The sequence below is a fragment of the Sus scrofa genome, chromosome 8 (genome assembly GCF_000003025.6).
Source record: "Sus scrofa isolate TJ Tabasco breed Duroc chromosome 8, Sscrofa11.1, whole genome shotgun sequence".
Lineage (NCBI taxonomy): Eukaryota > Metazoa > Chordata > Mammalia > Artiodactyla > Suidae > Sus > Sus scrofa.
In genome coordinates this window covers 72,924,754-72,937,937 of record NC_010450.4, presented here as the reverse complement: position 1 = coordinate 72,937,937, position 13,184 = coordinate 72,924,754, and the positions used below count along the sequence as shown (strand labels likewise).

The following is a 13,184-nucleotide window of genomic DNA, read 5'->3' as shown; positions in this document are numbered from 1 at the left end:
AAAAGAGAACACTCTTACACTGTTGGTGGGAATGTAAATTGATGCAACTACTATAGAAAAGTGTGGAGGTTCCTCAAAAAACTAAAAATAGAACTACATATGATCCAGCAATCCCACTCTGGGCGTCTGTCCAGAGAAAACCATAAATCAAAAAGATACATGCACCCCAATGTTCATTGCAGCACTATTGGCAATAGACAAGGCATGGAAGCAACCTAAATGTCCATTAACAGAAGAATGGATAAAGATGACGTGGCATGTATATATGTGTATGTGTATATACATACATACATATACATGCAATGGAACATTAGCCATGAAAAAGCATGAAATAATGCCCATCTCCAGCAACTTGGATGGACCTAGAAATTATCATACTAAGTGAAGTTAAATAGTGAAAGGCAAACATCATATGATATCACATATGTGGAATCTCAAAAAAGGACACAAATGAACTTACTTGCAGAACAGAAACAGACTCACAGACTTCGAAAAACTTATGGTTACCAAAGGGGACAGGTTGTAGGGGGAGGGATGGACTGGAGGTTTGGAATTGGCCTATGCTCACTGAAGTATATGGATTGGCCAAAAAGGGACCAGCTGTATAACACAGAGAACTCTATGTGGGAAAAAAATCAGAGAGAATGGGCATGTGTCTACGTATGACGGAATCACTTTGTCGTACAAAAGAAATCACAACCTTGTAAATCAACCATACTTCAATAAAACTTTGTTTTAAAAAGCATAGATAAATGAGAGGTAGAGAATTGAGGCTATTTTGGGAATCAGTATTAGATTCTACCTTTTCATGGGAGGAATCACAATTTTCCATCTCTTGACTCTAGACCTTGGCTGGTTGGATGTGGTCGAACTGACAGTGTGACAATTCCAGGCCTAGTAATACCTAGGGATGTGCCCAGGGAATCTGATTGGAAGATGAAGTACATAGAAAAGAGCCAGTAAACCCATATATATTAGCTGTTGTCATTACAGCACCATCAAAATATGTATTGTTTCAAGAATAAAGTTCATATGGGTATAAATATTATGGTAAAAAAAGAATTCTAGACTAGCCAACAGCAAGCCAATCACCAGAGCAAGCCCATCCAGAACCAAGTGAATTGCCCAGCTAAACTCAGCAGACCCACTCAGTGGACCCATAGTCTTGTAAGCATAATAAATGGATGTTTTAAGCCACTAAGTCTGGGGTAGTTTTTAATACAGCATTCATGTGGCAATAAATATATAGCCATCATGAACCCCTTCTTATTGGGTCCTGTGTGAGACTTGGTGTCTGATAGAACTTACCTCCTCTTACAAACACAGAAGTCCAAAAATATATTCAACTTTTCCTTGTCATCTTGGCAGCTGGGCATGGGCACATGACCTGGGTTCAGTTAATCAAGTGCTTGTATATGAAACTTTGAATGCAGCTACACCCACTAATTAAAGTGTCAAATTCTCCAGTGCCATTATTTGTTGGTGCTGTTTGTTCCAAATTATTGATGGTGTAATTGGCAGCTATGTGAGGTCCTAGCACTGACACTTGTATCTTCAGTTGATTCTTAGGAAGGGTTTTCAGTGCTGCCTCTATTTACCCATTTTCTGAGCCCCGTTCTCCTGCTCCTAAAAAATAAGAAGGTATTGGTTAGCTCATGGAGTTAAGTTCATTTTCTGTTTACGAGGTCCAGTGGACTGTTTTTAATTTTTAATTTAAAAGTTATTGAAGTATAGTTGATTTACAATGTTGTGATAATTTCTGCTCTACAACAGTGAGTTATACATATGCACATTTCCATTTTTTTTTTAGATCTTTAAGTTGAATGTCATTCATTCAGACTTTTGCAGTTGATTGGTCAAGAATCTGCTGGTGTGAACAGTTCAAACTGTCATGTTGGTGAAGTTACAGAGAATAAAGATAGGAGAGAATTTTAGGGATGTAGATGGTATTAATATGCCTCTACACTATTCTTTGAAACATAAGCAAAAAGATTAGCTTGGTATAACTCAGTCACTATAATATAGTATGGTCAAAATAGAGCTCCATCATGTGCCTTTGCACTGGAAATAAATTGTACCATGACTCAAGTCCTAGCAGCCTTTTACATTAGGAAAGACCAGGATTCAAGCTTTGAACTTTACCCCTAACCCATAACTTCTTTAGACTTCTAAGTTTTGACTGCTCTATTTTGAAAAGAAATTTTTATTTATAATGATTTTTATTTTTTCCATTATAGCTGATTTATAGTGTTCTGTCAATTTTATACTGCACAGCAAGGTGACCCAGTCACACATACATGTATACATTCCTGAAAAGAAATTTAGAATCAGGAATATTGGCAGTGTACTTAAATGCCTGCTATTGTCCCTGAAAAAGAGTATTAGCTATGGATATACCAAGTAACTCAGAAATATCTTGAATCAGACAAGAAATTGGATAACTACCAATTTTCCTATCTCTTGGCTGCCAATTAGTTTGAGGCTCAACAGAACTGAGACTCTGGCTAACTTTCAGCTGGCACTGGTTCAGTCTTTAAATCTCTTACATCTATCATGTCCCATTCCATGGTTTAGGCCCTTATCTCTCATCTAGATGATTACTGCAACGTGAGACAAGACTAGAGGCAGAGAAACGAAGTTTTTAACAGGGGACAGGCTTTCTGTGACTTGGTTTCTTCCTACTTCCCACTGCAACTCCTGCCAATCCTAGCATGGAAATAGACATTTGCATGATTGTACCAATTATTTTTAGAACACCAAGCACTTAAACACACTGGTCCCTATGATTAGAATGTCCTCCATACTTGATACTCATCCATCAATTCTCAACTCAAGCATCACCCACTATGTCAATGTTCAAGCAGAGTTGACTGTCATCCTCTCTTACAGCAATGCTATCAATTTAGCCCTGTCTCTACTATGGAGCACTGATTTCCTTATGGTCTCTCTTATTGTTCAGAGTTCGTTTGTATCCCCGTGTCATTGGCTATTGTGCTAAAGTACTCAAATTATGTCTATGGGCAGCCTTAGAGAAATAGGAAGAAAGAAAGAAAGAAGGGAGGGAGGGAGGGAGGAAAAGAAAGAGAAGAAAAAAAAAAAAAGGATCTGAAATCCCAAGGGCTCAATTCTCTGTTCTACAAAGAAATAGTAAATCTTCATCCTGTCAACAAAAAAGTCCCTGACATTTAAGAACCATACTTAGAAAAAGAGTGACAAGATGAAAATACATAAAAATTACTGCCCTGAATTTTTAAAATTATTCTCAAGAACTCTATCAATCACATAAATAACAGTTCTTTCTTCCTTATTAACTACATAAGCTGAAAGGCTGGCAGGGTTTCATGGAAATTTTATGATCACTGGCGTCAGTATGGTTTAAATCTGGCCTTAGATAAAGTTTTTGCCCTCTGGATCTCAGTTCCTTGAATTGAAAGGATTGTATTGCACTGCTAGGAATCATATATGTGTGTGTGTGTGTATATATATATATAAGATATATATATATATATACACACTCACAGGATACATATATTATACAGTTTTGTAATTTTTCCAGTGAACAGGCTTACAAGGACTAAAAACTTCTACATAATGAAACCTTGGCTGTGCTCAGTTTTTTTTTTTTAAAGAATATCATGATGTCCATATTATCCAGTTTTATACAGCATTTTTAAAATACTGAGGCATAACTGTATATACTGCCTTGGAACTGGTCCATGTCCTGTTCAACGGGGAAGTGTTTAACAGGTGCAATTATGACTATATTGATCATTTTAGAAAAAATTATAAAGAGGTAGATACATGTGCATAAAAGTAGTGATGGAAACAATCACCAAAGCCATAGTGTGTAATATTTGAAAAGAGTGGGAGAGACATAAGAAAAATTATTTATTTATTGGTCTTTTTAGGGCTGAACCTGCAGCATATGGAAGTTCCCAGGCTAGGGTTCAAATCGGAGCTGTAGCTGCCGGCCTACACTACAGCCCCAGCAACACAGGATCCAAGCCAAATCTGTGACATATACCACAGCTCAGCTCATGGCAACACCGGATCCTCAACCCACTGAGTGAGGCCAGGGATCAAACCCATATCCTAGTCGTGTTTGTTACTGCTAAGCCATGATGGGAACTCCGAGAAAAAGAATTTAAACAATTCCATTTTGATTGACATACTCTTTTGAGGACACTGTCTTAGTACATTCAGTCTACTGTAAGAAAATACCACAAACTGGGTAGCTTATAAACATATTTTGCACAGTTCTAAAAGCAAGGAAGTCTAAGATCAAGGCACCAACATGGTCACATAGAAACTGCCAACCCAGAGTAGTTTACACAGCAAAGTTGTCCTTCAGAAATGAAGATGAGATAAAGTTTTAGTGACAACCAAAAGCTAAGGGAGTTTATCACCACTATACCTGCTTTATAAGAGAGGCTAAAAGGTGTTCAAGTTAATATAAAAAGGTGCTGAGATGTAAGCTTATGAAAATAAGTATTATGCTGGTAAAGGTAAGGATCCAATCAGATTCAGAATACTCTAAAACTATGATATGTAACCACTTAACTCTAGTATAAAAGTTAATGGACAGACTCTGCCCTGCCTGCCCAGCAGTCCGTGCCTTGTCACTGCCTGCTCTAGCCATGTTGAGGGCTCTTGGGTTGTAAATTGGTGACCCAGCCTCCTGAGGTGGCCCTCATACAGCTCACACACCTCCAGCAATGCCTCAGGCAGCAGGTGACGGAGGGGCCACTGCAGGCCTGGACGTCTACTGGCTGTGCTTCTTCCTGGCCAGGGGTGTTGCCAGATGCTGTGCCAAAACAGTTCCTTCTGTGGATTGTGTAAAGGTTTTATCCCAAGTTCACAATCACCATTACAAATATTTTGTTCCCCCAAGGAGGGATACTTTGGATTGTATAAAGGGAATGGTGCAACGATCTGCATCTTCCGCTACGGTACAATCCAGTTTATGAGCATTATAAAACATTTACTACATATCTGTGGGTTTCTGGTCTGTGCACAGATTAATCGCTGGATGCATGGTAGGTTTAGCAGCAGTTTATCTTTACTTACCTTCTTGACATGGTTAGAGTATACCTATCATTCCAGGTGAAAGAGAAGATACTCATACAGGAGTTATTCATACATTCAGAACAAATTATGCAAAGGAAGGTGATTTCTTTGCATTTTTTGAGGCCTGAAGCCTCCTGTATTAGGAATGGCTCCACATACAGGCGTTTCATTTTTTACTTTTGGTGCTTAAAGAGTGTTGGGCTTCCCCAAGTTCCCACCCTTCCTGGAAGCCCTTCAGACAATCCTGATATCTGAGTTTTGAAAACTTACTTTGTGGTGGTGTTGCTCGAACAATAATGTAAACAATATCTCGTACTTGAAGTTTAACTCAGCCAGGGAAGACAAATACTATGTAATATCACTTTTATGTGGAATCTAAAAAATAATACAAATGAATCTAAGTACAAAACAGACACAGACTCCCAGACAGAAAATAAACTTATGTTTACAAAAGGGGCAAAGTGGGGGGGAGGGATAAAATAGGAGTATGGGATTAACAGATACTGACTACTGTACATAAAACAGATAAACAAGGATTTACTACATAACATAGGGAACTATATTCAGTATCTTATAATAACCTATAATGGAAAATAACTGAAAAAAATATATATAACTGAATCACTTTGTTGCATACCTGTAATTAACACAATATTGTAATTCAGCTATACTTAAGATATTGCTATTAATGTTGTTCCTAGCTTTTAATTGTAATCATGTAATCAAAGACTGACCTCAGTTATTATTATAAGACAGGCTTGGTCATACTGCAGCAGAATGTTGAGACCTGAAACTTTCAGTTATATGAAACTTAATACTGAATATCTTTTATTCTCATAGCAGATTATAGATTTGTTTTTTTAGATGATTTGGTATGTAGTAGAAAACCTAAGTGGATTGTGAAATATCCATTAATATAGATGTAAACATCAAAGAATGTTTCTAAGGTATTATGGCATGATATAGCAACTAGTTCTTCATGTAAAATAATTTTAGTGCAATATAAACTTAAGTATAAATGTAAAACATCATTTGAATTGTTATCCTTTATATTAAAATGGTTTAAAATGTAAGAATTCAATTTATTGTGTTCATTAATGTTTTACTATGTTTTATGTTTTATTATAAGCATGAGAAAGGGAAGAGAATAGTTATGGTTCTATCCTCAGAGCAATTTGTAAAATAGTTTTCTAATGTCCTAAGTATCTTATCTCTGCTTCAATTGTTATTTTTTATGTGAAAGAATCATCATACCTTGGTTAAAAATTACATGAACTGGAGTTCCCTGGTGGCCTAGTGGTTAAGGATTCAACATTATTACTAGTGTGGCTTAAATTCAATCCCTGGCCTGGGAACTTCTGCATGCCACAGGTGTGGCCAAATAAATAAGATGAACTGGTTTCATTTGCAAAGTCTTTATTTTAAAATAAGGAGTTCCCATCGTGGCTCAGTGGTTAACGAACCCAACTAGTATCCATAAGGACACGGATTTGATTCCTGGCCTTGCTCAGTGGGCTAAGGATCCAGCGTTGCCATGAGCTGTGGTGTAGATCACAGACACAGCTCAGATCCTGCATTGCTGTGGTGCAGGTTGGCAACTGCAGCTCCGATTTGACCTCTAGCCTGGAAACCTCCATATGCCACAGGTGCAAACCTAAAAAGAAAAAAAAAATACGTGGATCTTTTCATGTTTTATAATTGTACCCACAGGTAAAAATACATGTGTTCCTAAAACTATTTTGTGTATTTTCATTTCTGGGCTACATGTATCTAAATACTATTATCAAATCTCAAGATAATTTAAATATATAAAATCTCAGTCATGTTGTCAGTAAATAAAGATGACAAATTTTTCAAATAAAATTTTGCATTCTATGTCTGTTGTAGAATATGTAGGATATTAAAAATTCTATTCAAAAAAGTTAAAGGACAAAAGTTAAAAATTGATATAGCTACATAATTTTTACTATATATATGGTAAAAAAGATGTAAATTGTGACATTAAAAAAATGTGTTTGGGGGAGTAAAAGTGTAGAGTTTTTGTATGCAATCATAGTTTTGTTGTTATCAGCATAAAATAGACTCATAACTATAAAATATTTCAAGAAAGCCATAGAATAACCAGAAAACAAAAATCTGTAGTAGATATACACAAGATAAAGAGAAGTGAATCAAATTATGACTATGGCAAATTAGCAATTCTAAAGGAAGACAGCAAGAGAGGAAGAAAGGAACAAAGGAAATAATAAAATGAAGAAAACAGTTAACAAGATGGCAATACAAAATCCTTACCGATCAATAAATACATTCAATGTAATGGATTATTCCCCAACCAAAAGGCAAAAAGTGACTGGGTGGATTAAAGAAAAAAAGACCCAAATATACGCTGCCTAAAAGAGACTCGCTTCAGCTTCAAGGACATATGTAGGCTCAAAGTGAAAGGATGGATAAAAGTATTCCATGCAAGTAGAAACCAAAAGAGCAGGGGTAGCTATACTTATATCAGACAAAAGAGACTTTAAATCCAAACTATTTTAAGACACAAAGAAGGTCATTGTATAATGACAAAAGGGCCAACACATCAAAAGGCTGTAATAGTCATAAATATATATGCATCCAACACAGAGAACCTAAATACATTAAGCAAATGCCAACAGATATGAAGGAAGAAAGAGGAAACACAATAATTATTAAGGGATTTCAATATCCCACTTTCAACAATGCATAAATAGGAGTTCCCATCATGGCTCAGTGGTTAACGAATCCAACTAGGAACCATGAGGTTGTGGGTTCGATCTCTGGCCTCACTCAGTGGGTTAAGGATCTGGTGTTGCTGTGAGATGTGGTGTAGGTTGCAGATGTGGCTCAGATCCCATGTTGCTGTGGTGTAGGCCAGTGGCTGCAGCTCTGATTAGACGTCTAGCCTGGGAACCTCTATGTGCTGCAGGTGCAGCCCTAGAAAAGACAAAAAATAAATAAAAATTTAAAAAATTAAAAAAAAAACAATGCATAGATCATCTAAGCAGAAAATCAGTAAGGAAACATTGGATCTGAAGTATGCTTTAGACCAAATGGACCTAACAGACATTTATAGAACATTGCATCAAATGGCAGCAAAATATACATTCTTCTCTAGCACATATGAAACCTTCTCCAAAGCAGATCATGTGATAGGTAAAGAAATAAGTTGCAGGAAATTTTACAAGAGTAAAATGTTACAATTATACCAGGTGTCTTTTCTGACCAAAATGGTATGACTAGAAATCAACAACAGGAGGAAAACTGAAAAATTAAAATATGGTAAAATTAAACAACATACTCCTGAACAACCCGTAGGCCAAAGAAGAAATCAAATGCAAAATTAAGAAAATCTTAAAACAAATGAAAATGGAAATGTGTAGTTCCATGTAGGGAATTTTACACTGATGAATGCTTAAATTAAGAAAGTCAAATTACATCAAAAGGATCATACACCATGATCAAGTGGGATTTATCCCAGGGATGCAAGGATTTTTCAATATCTGCAAATCAATCTGTGTGATACACCACATTAAAAAATAGGAGTTCCCATTGTGGTGTGGTGGTTAATGAATCCAACTAGGAACCATGAGGTTGCAGGTTTGATCCCTGGCCTTGCTCAGTGGGTTAACTGTGATGTAGGTTGCAGACACTGTTTGGATCCTACGTTGCTGTGGCTATGGCATAGGCTGGCAGCTGCAGCTCTGATTAGACCCCTAGCCTGGGAACCTCCATATGCTGCAGGTGCAACCCTAGAAAAGACAAAAAGACAAAAAAATTTTTTTTAATTAATAAAAACCATATGATCATCTCAATAGATGCAGAAGAAGCTTTTGACAAAATTAAACACCCATTTATGATTAAAACTCTCCAGAAAGTTGGTTGGAGGGAAACTACTTTGACATAATAAACACCGTATATGACAAACTCATGGCTAACATCATACTCAATGATGAAAATCAGTAAGAATTTCCTCTAAGATCAGGAACAAGACAAGTATGTCCACTCTCGCCACTACTATTAAACATAGTTTTGGAAGTCCTAGCCATGGCAATCACAGAAGAAAAAGAAATAAAAAATCCAAATTGGAAAGGAAGAAATAAAACTGTCACTGTTTACAGATGACATCATGGTATACCTAAAAAAAATCCTAAAGATGCTACCAGGAAACTGTCATCAATGAATTTGGTAAAGTTGCAGAATACAAAATTAATGCACAGAAATTGACTGCATTTGTATATACTAACAATGAAAGATCAGAAAGAAATTAGGGAAATAATCCCATTTACCATCACATCAAAAAGAATAAAATACCTAGGAGTAAACCTACCTAAAGAGACAAAAGACCTGTTCTCTGAAAACTATTTGACACTGATGCAAATCAAAGATGACACAAACAGATGAAAAGATATACCATGATCTTGGATTGGAAGAATCAATATTGTCAAAATGACTATATTGCCCAAGACAATCTACAGATTCAGTGCAATCCCTATCAAATTACCAATGGGATTTTTCATAGAACTAGAACGAAAACTTTTTAAAATTTGTATGGAAACACTAAAGACCCAAAATAACCGAAGCAATCCTGAGAAAGAAACATGGAGCTATAGAAATCAGACTCCTCAACTTTAGACTATACAACAAAGTTATAGTAATCAAAACAGTATATGCTGGCATGAAAACAGAAATATAGGTCAGTGGAACAGGATAGAAAGCTCAGAATTAAACCCATGCACCCATGGTCAATCTGTGACAAAGGAGGCAAGAATATACAGTCTCTTCATTAAGCAGTTCTGGGAAAACTGGATGGCTACATGTAAAAGAATGAGATTGTTTTTGTATATAGTATAAGAGAATATTCTAAAGTCAAAATGGACTAAAGACCTAAATGTAAGATGGGATGCTATAAAATGTTTAGAGGAAAACATAAGCAGAATACTTTTTGACGTAAATCACAGCAATATATCCTCAGATCCACCTCCTAAAGTAATGAAAATAAAAACAAAATATACAATGTGACCTAATTAAACTTAAAAGCCTTTGCACAGCAAAAGAAACCATAAACAAAATAAAAAAATAACCCACAGAATGGGAGAAAATAATTGCAAATGAAGCAACTGACAAGGGATTAATCTCCAAAATCTACAAACAACTCATGCAGCTTGATATTAAAAAACAAACAACCTCATCAAAAACTGGGCAGAAGATCTAAATAGATACTTCTCCAAAGAAACATATGGCCAATAAAGCACGTGAAAAGATGCTCCACATTGCCAATATTAGAGAAATGTAAAACAAAACTATAGTGAGTTTTTTAGTCAGAATGGCCCTCATCAACAAGTCACCAGCATTTATTCTCTGGAGACTTGTTGAGAAAAAGGAAAACTTTCTATAGTGCTGATAAGAATGTAAACTGATGCAGCTACTATGGAAAACAGTATGGAGGTTTCTTAAACTAAAAATAGAACTGTCATTTGATCTAGTAATCCCACTCCTAGGCATATATCTGGAGAAAACTAATTCAAAAAGATGCCTGCACCCCAGTAGTTATTGCAGTACTATTACAATAGCCAAGATATAGAAGCAATCTAAATGTCTATTGACAGAGGAAAGGTTAAATATGTCGTACACATATACATTGGAATATTAGTCATAAGAAAGAATGAAATAATTCCATTTGCAGCAACATGAATGAACCTAGAGATTATCATATTATAGGAAGTTAAGTCAGACATAGAAAGACAATTACCATATGATAACCCTTACATGTAGAATCTAAAAAATGATACAAATCAACTTATTTACAAAACAGAAACATATTCACAGACTTCAAAAACAAACTCAAGGTTACCAAAGGGGAAAAGTGGAAGGAGGGATAAATGAGTTTGAGGTGTTCCCTGATGGCATAGCAATTAAGGATTGGCATTGTCACTACTATGGTTTGGGTTCAGTCTCTGGCCTGGGAACTTCTGCATGCTACAAGTGCGGCCAAAATAAAAAAAATAGGAGTTTGGGGTTAACATATACACACTGTTACATCTAAAATAGATAATCAACAAGGACATACTATTAGCACAGGATACTCTCCATTCAGTAACCTATATGGGAAAAAGAATCTGAAAGAGAATGGATATAAGTGCATGTATAACCGAATTACTTTGGTACACATGAAATGAACACAACATTGTAAATCAACTACACTCCAATAAAAATAAAAAAGGAAAAAAAATCTCAAAGAACTTTATACCTCAAGGAACTAGAAAAATAAGAACAAACAAAGCCCAAATTGAGAAGGAAATAAAGATGAGAGAAAAATAAATGAAATAGAGACCAAATAATAGATATTATCAGTGAAATCAAGAACTGGCATTTCAAAAATAAGCAAAACTGACGACCTTTGTCTAGAATAATAAAAAAAAATTAAGGAGTTTCCTTTGTGGCACAGCAGAAATGAATAGACTACAAGCCATGAACATGTGGGTGTGATCTCTGGCCTTAATTCAGTGAGTTAAGGATTTAGCGTTGCTGTGAGCTGTGGTGTAGGTCACAGACACAACTCAGATCCCGTATTGCTCTGGCTGTGGTGTAGGCTGGTGACTGTAGCTCTGACTTGACCCCTAGCCTGGGGACTTCCATATGCCACATGTGTGGCCTTAAAAAGCAAATATAAGTAAATAAATAAATGAATAAAAAGAAGATTCAAATAACTAAGGTCAGAAATGGAAAATGAGATATTACTACCAATACTACAGAAACAACACAGGATCATGAGAGACAATTTTGAACAATATGCCAAAAAGGAAACCTGGATAATCTAGAAAAACTGGATGAATTCTTAGAAACTTACCATCTACCTAAATAAGGAAGAAACAGAAAATATAAACAGACCAATTATAAGGAGATTGAATCATTAATCAAAAACCCCCAACACAACCCTAGGACCAAATGGCTTCACAGGTGATTTATTCCCAACATCTAAAGAATTAATGCTAATCCTTTTCAAACTCTTTGGAAAAAATGAAGAGGAGGGAATATTCCCAAATTCATTTTAAGAGGCTAGCATTACCCTGATACCAAAGCCAGAGAAGGACATTACAAGAAAAGCACTGACCAATATCTCTGATGAATATAGATGCAAGAATTCTCAACAAAACTTTTGCAAACCAAATTCAAGAGTACCCTAAGAGGATCATTCACCATGACTAAGTGGGATTTAATCCCTGGGATGCAAGGATGCTTCAACGTATAGAAAGTAATAAATGTGATACAGTATATAAATGAGAAATAAGAATCATATGCTCAGCAGATTGAGAAAACATTTATAAAATATAACATTCTCTCAAAATAAAAGCACTTAAATTGGGTACAGAAGGAATATAGCAAAACACAATAAAGGCCATGTATGACAAAATCTATAGCTAATCTCAACAGTGAAAGACTATTTTGCTCTTTAGGGCCACACTTGCTGCAGATGGAGGTCCCCAGGCTAGGGGTCGAATCAGAGCTATAGCCTCTGGACTACACCACAACCACAGCAATGAGGGATCTGAGCTGCATCTGCAAGCTACACCACAAACGGCAGCAATACTAGCTCCTTAACCCACTGTGCAAGGCCAGGGATCAAATCCACATCCTCATGAATACTAATCAGGTTCGTTACTGCGCTTAGCCACAACGGGAACTCCCAACAGTGAAAGACGTTTTAATGCCCAGCTAAGGCAGGTCTGCTGTGCTCAAAGTCAGGGCCCTGTTTGGGGAAACTCTGGGTGGAACATCTGGACAGGGTCTCCTGGGGTTGTTGGCTCTGCAGACCTCCTGAGCCTTCCATGTTTACAGAAGTGGTCCACTCTCTTAGCACTTCTCAGTAAATACTGTGTCCCCAAGGCCATCAGGAAAGCATGGATAAATGGGACACCAGCACTGAGAAGTTCCTTTTCCTGCAATATGTGACTTTGATGGTCCAAGAAGTAGTGACAGAGCTATGATCATATAGATCCATAAGGGCAATGGCCCCTGTGGTAATCAGATGCTCAGGCTTCTCTTGGATAAAGGTCTGGACCACTAGGCAAGTGCTCTAGTCCAGCAAAAATGCTAGC

General features: G+C 36.5%; 1 pseudogene; it reads left to right on the top strand.

The window, feature by feature from the left end:
* The window catches only part of LOC100624092, a 58,245-nt pseudogene extending 52,769 nt beyond the window's left edge, over positions 1 to 5,476 (top strand).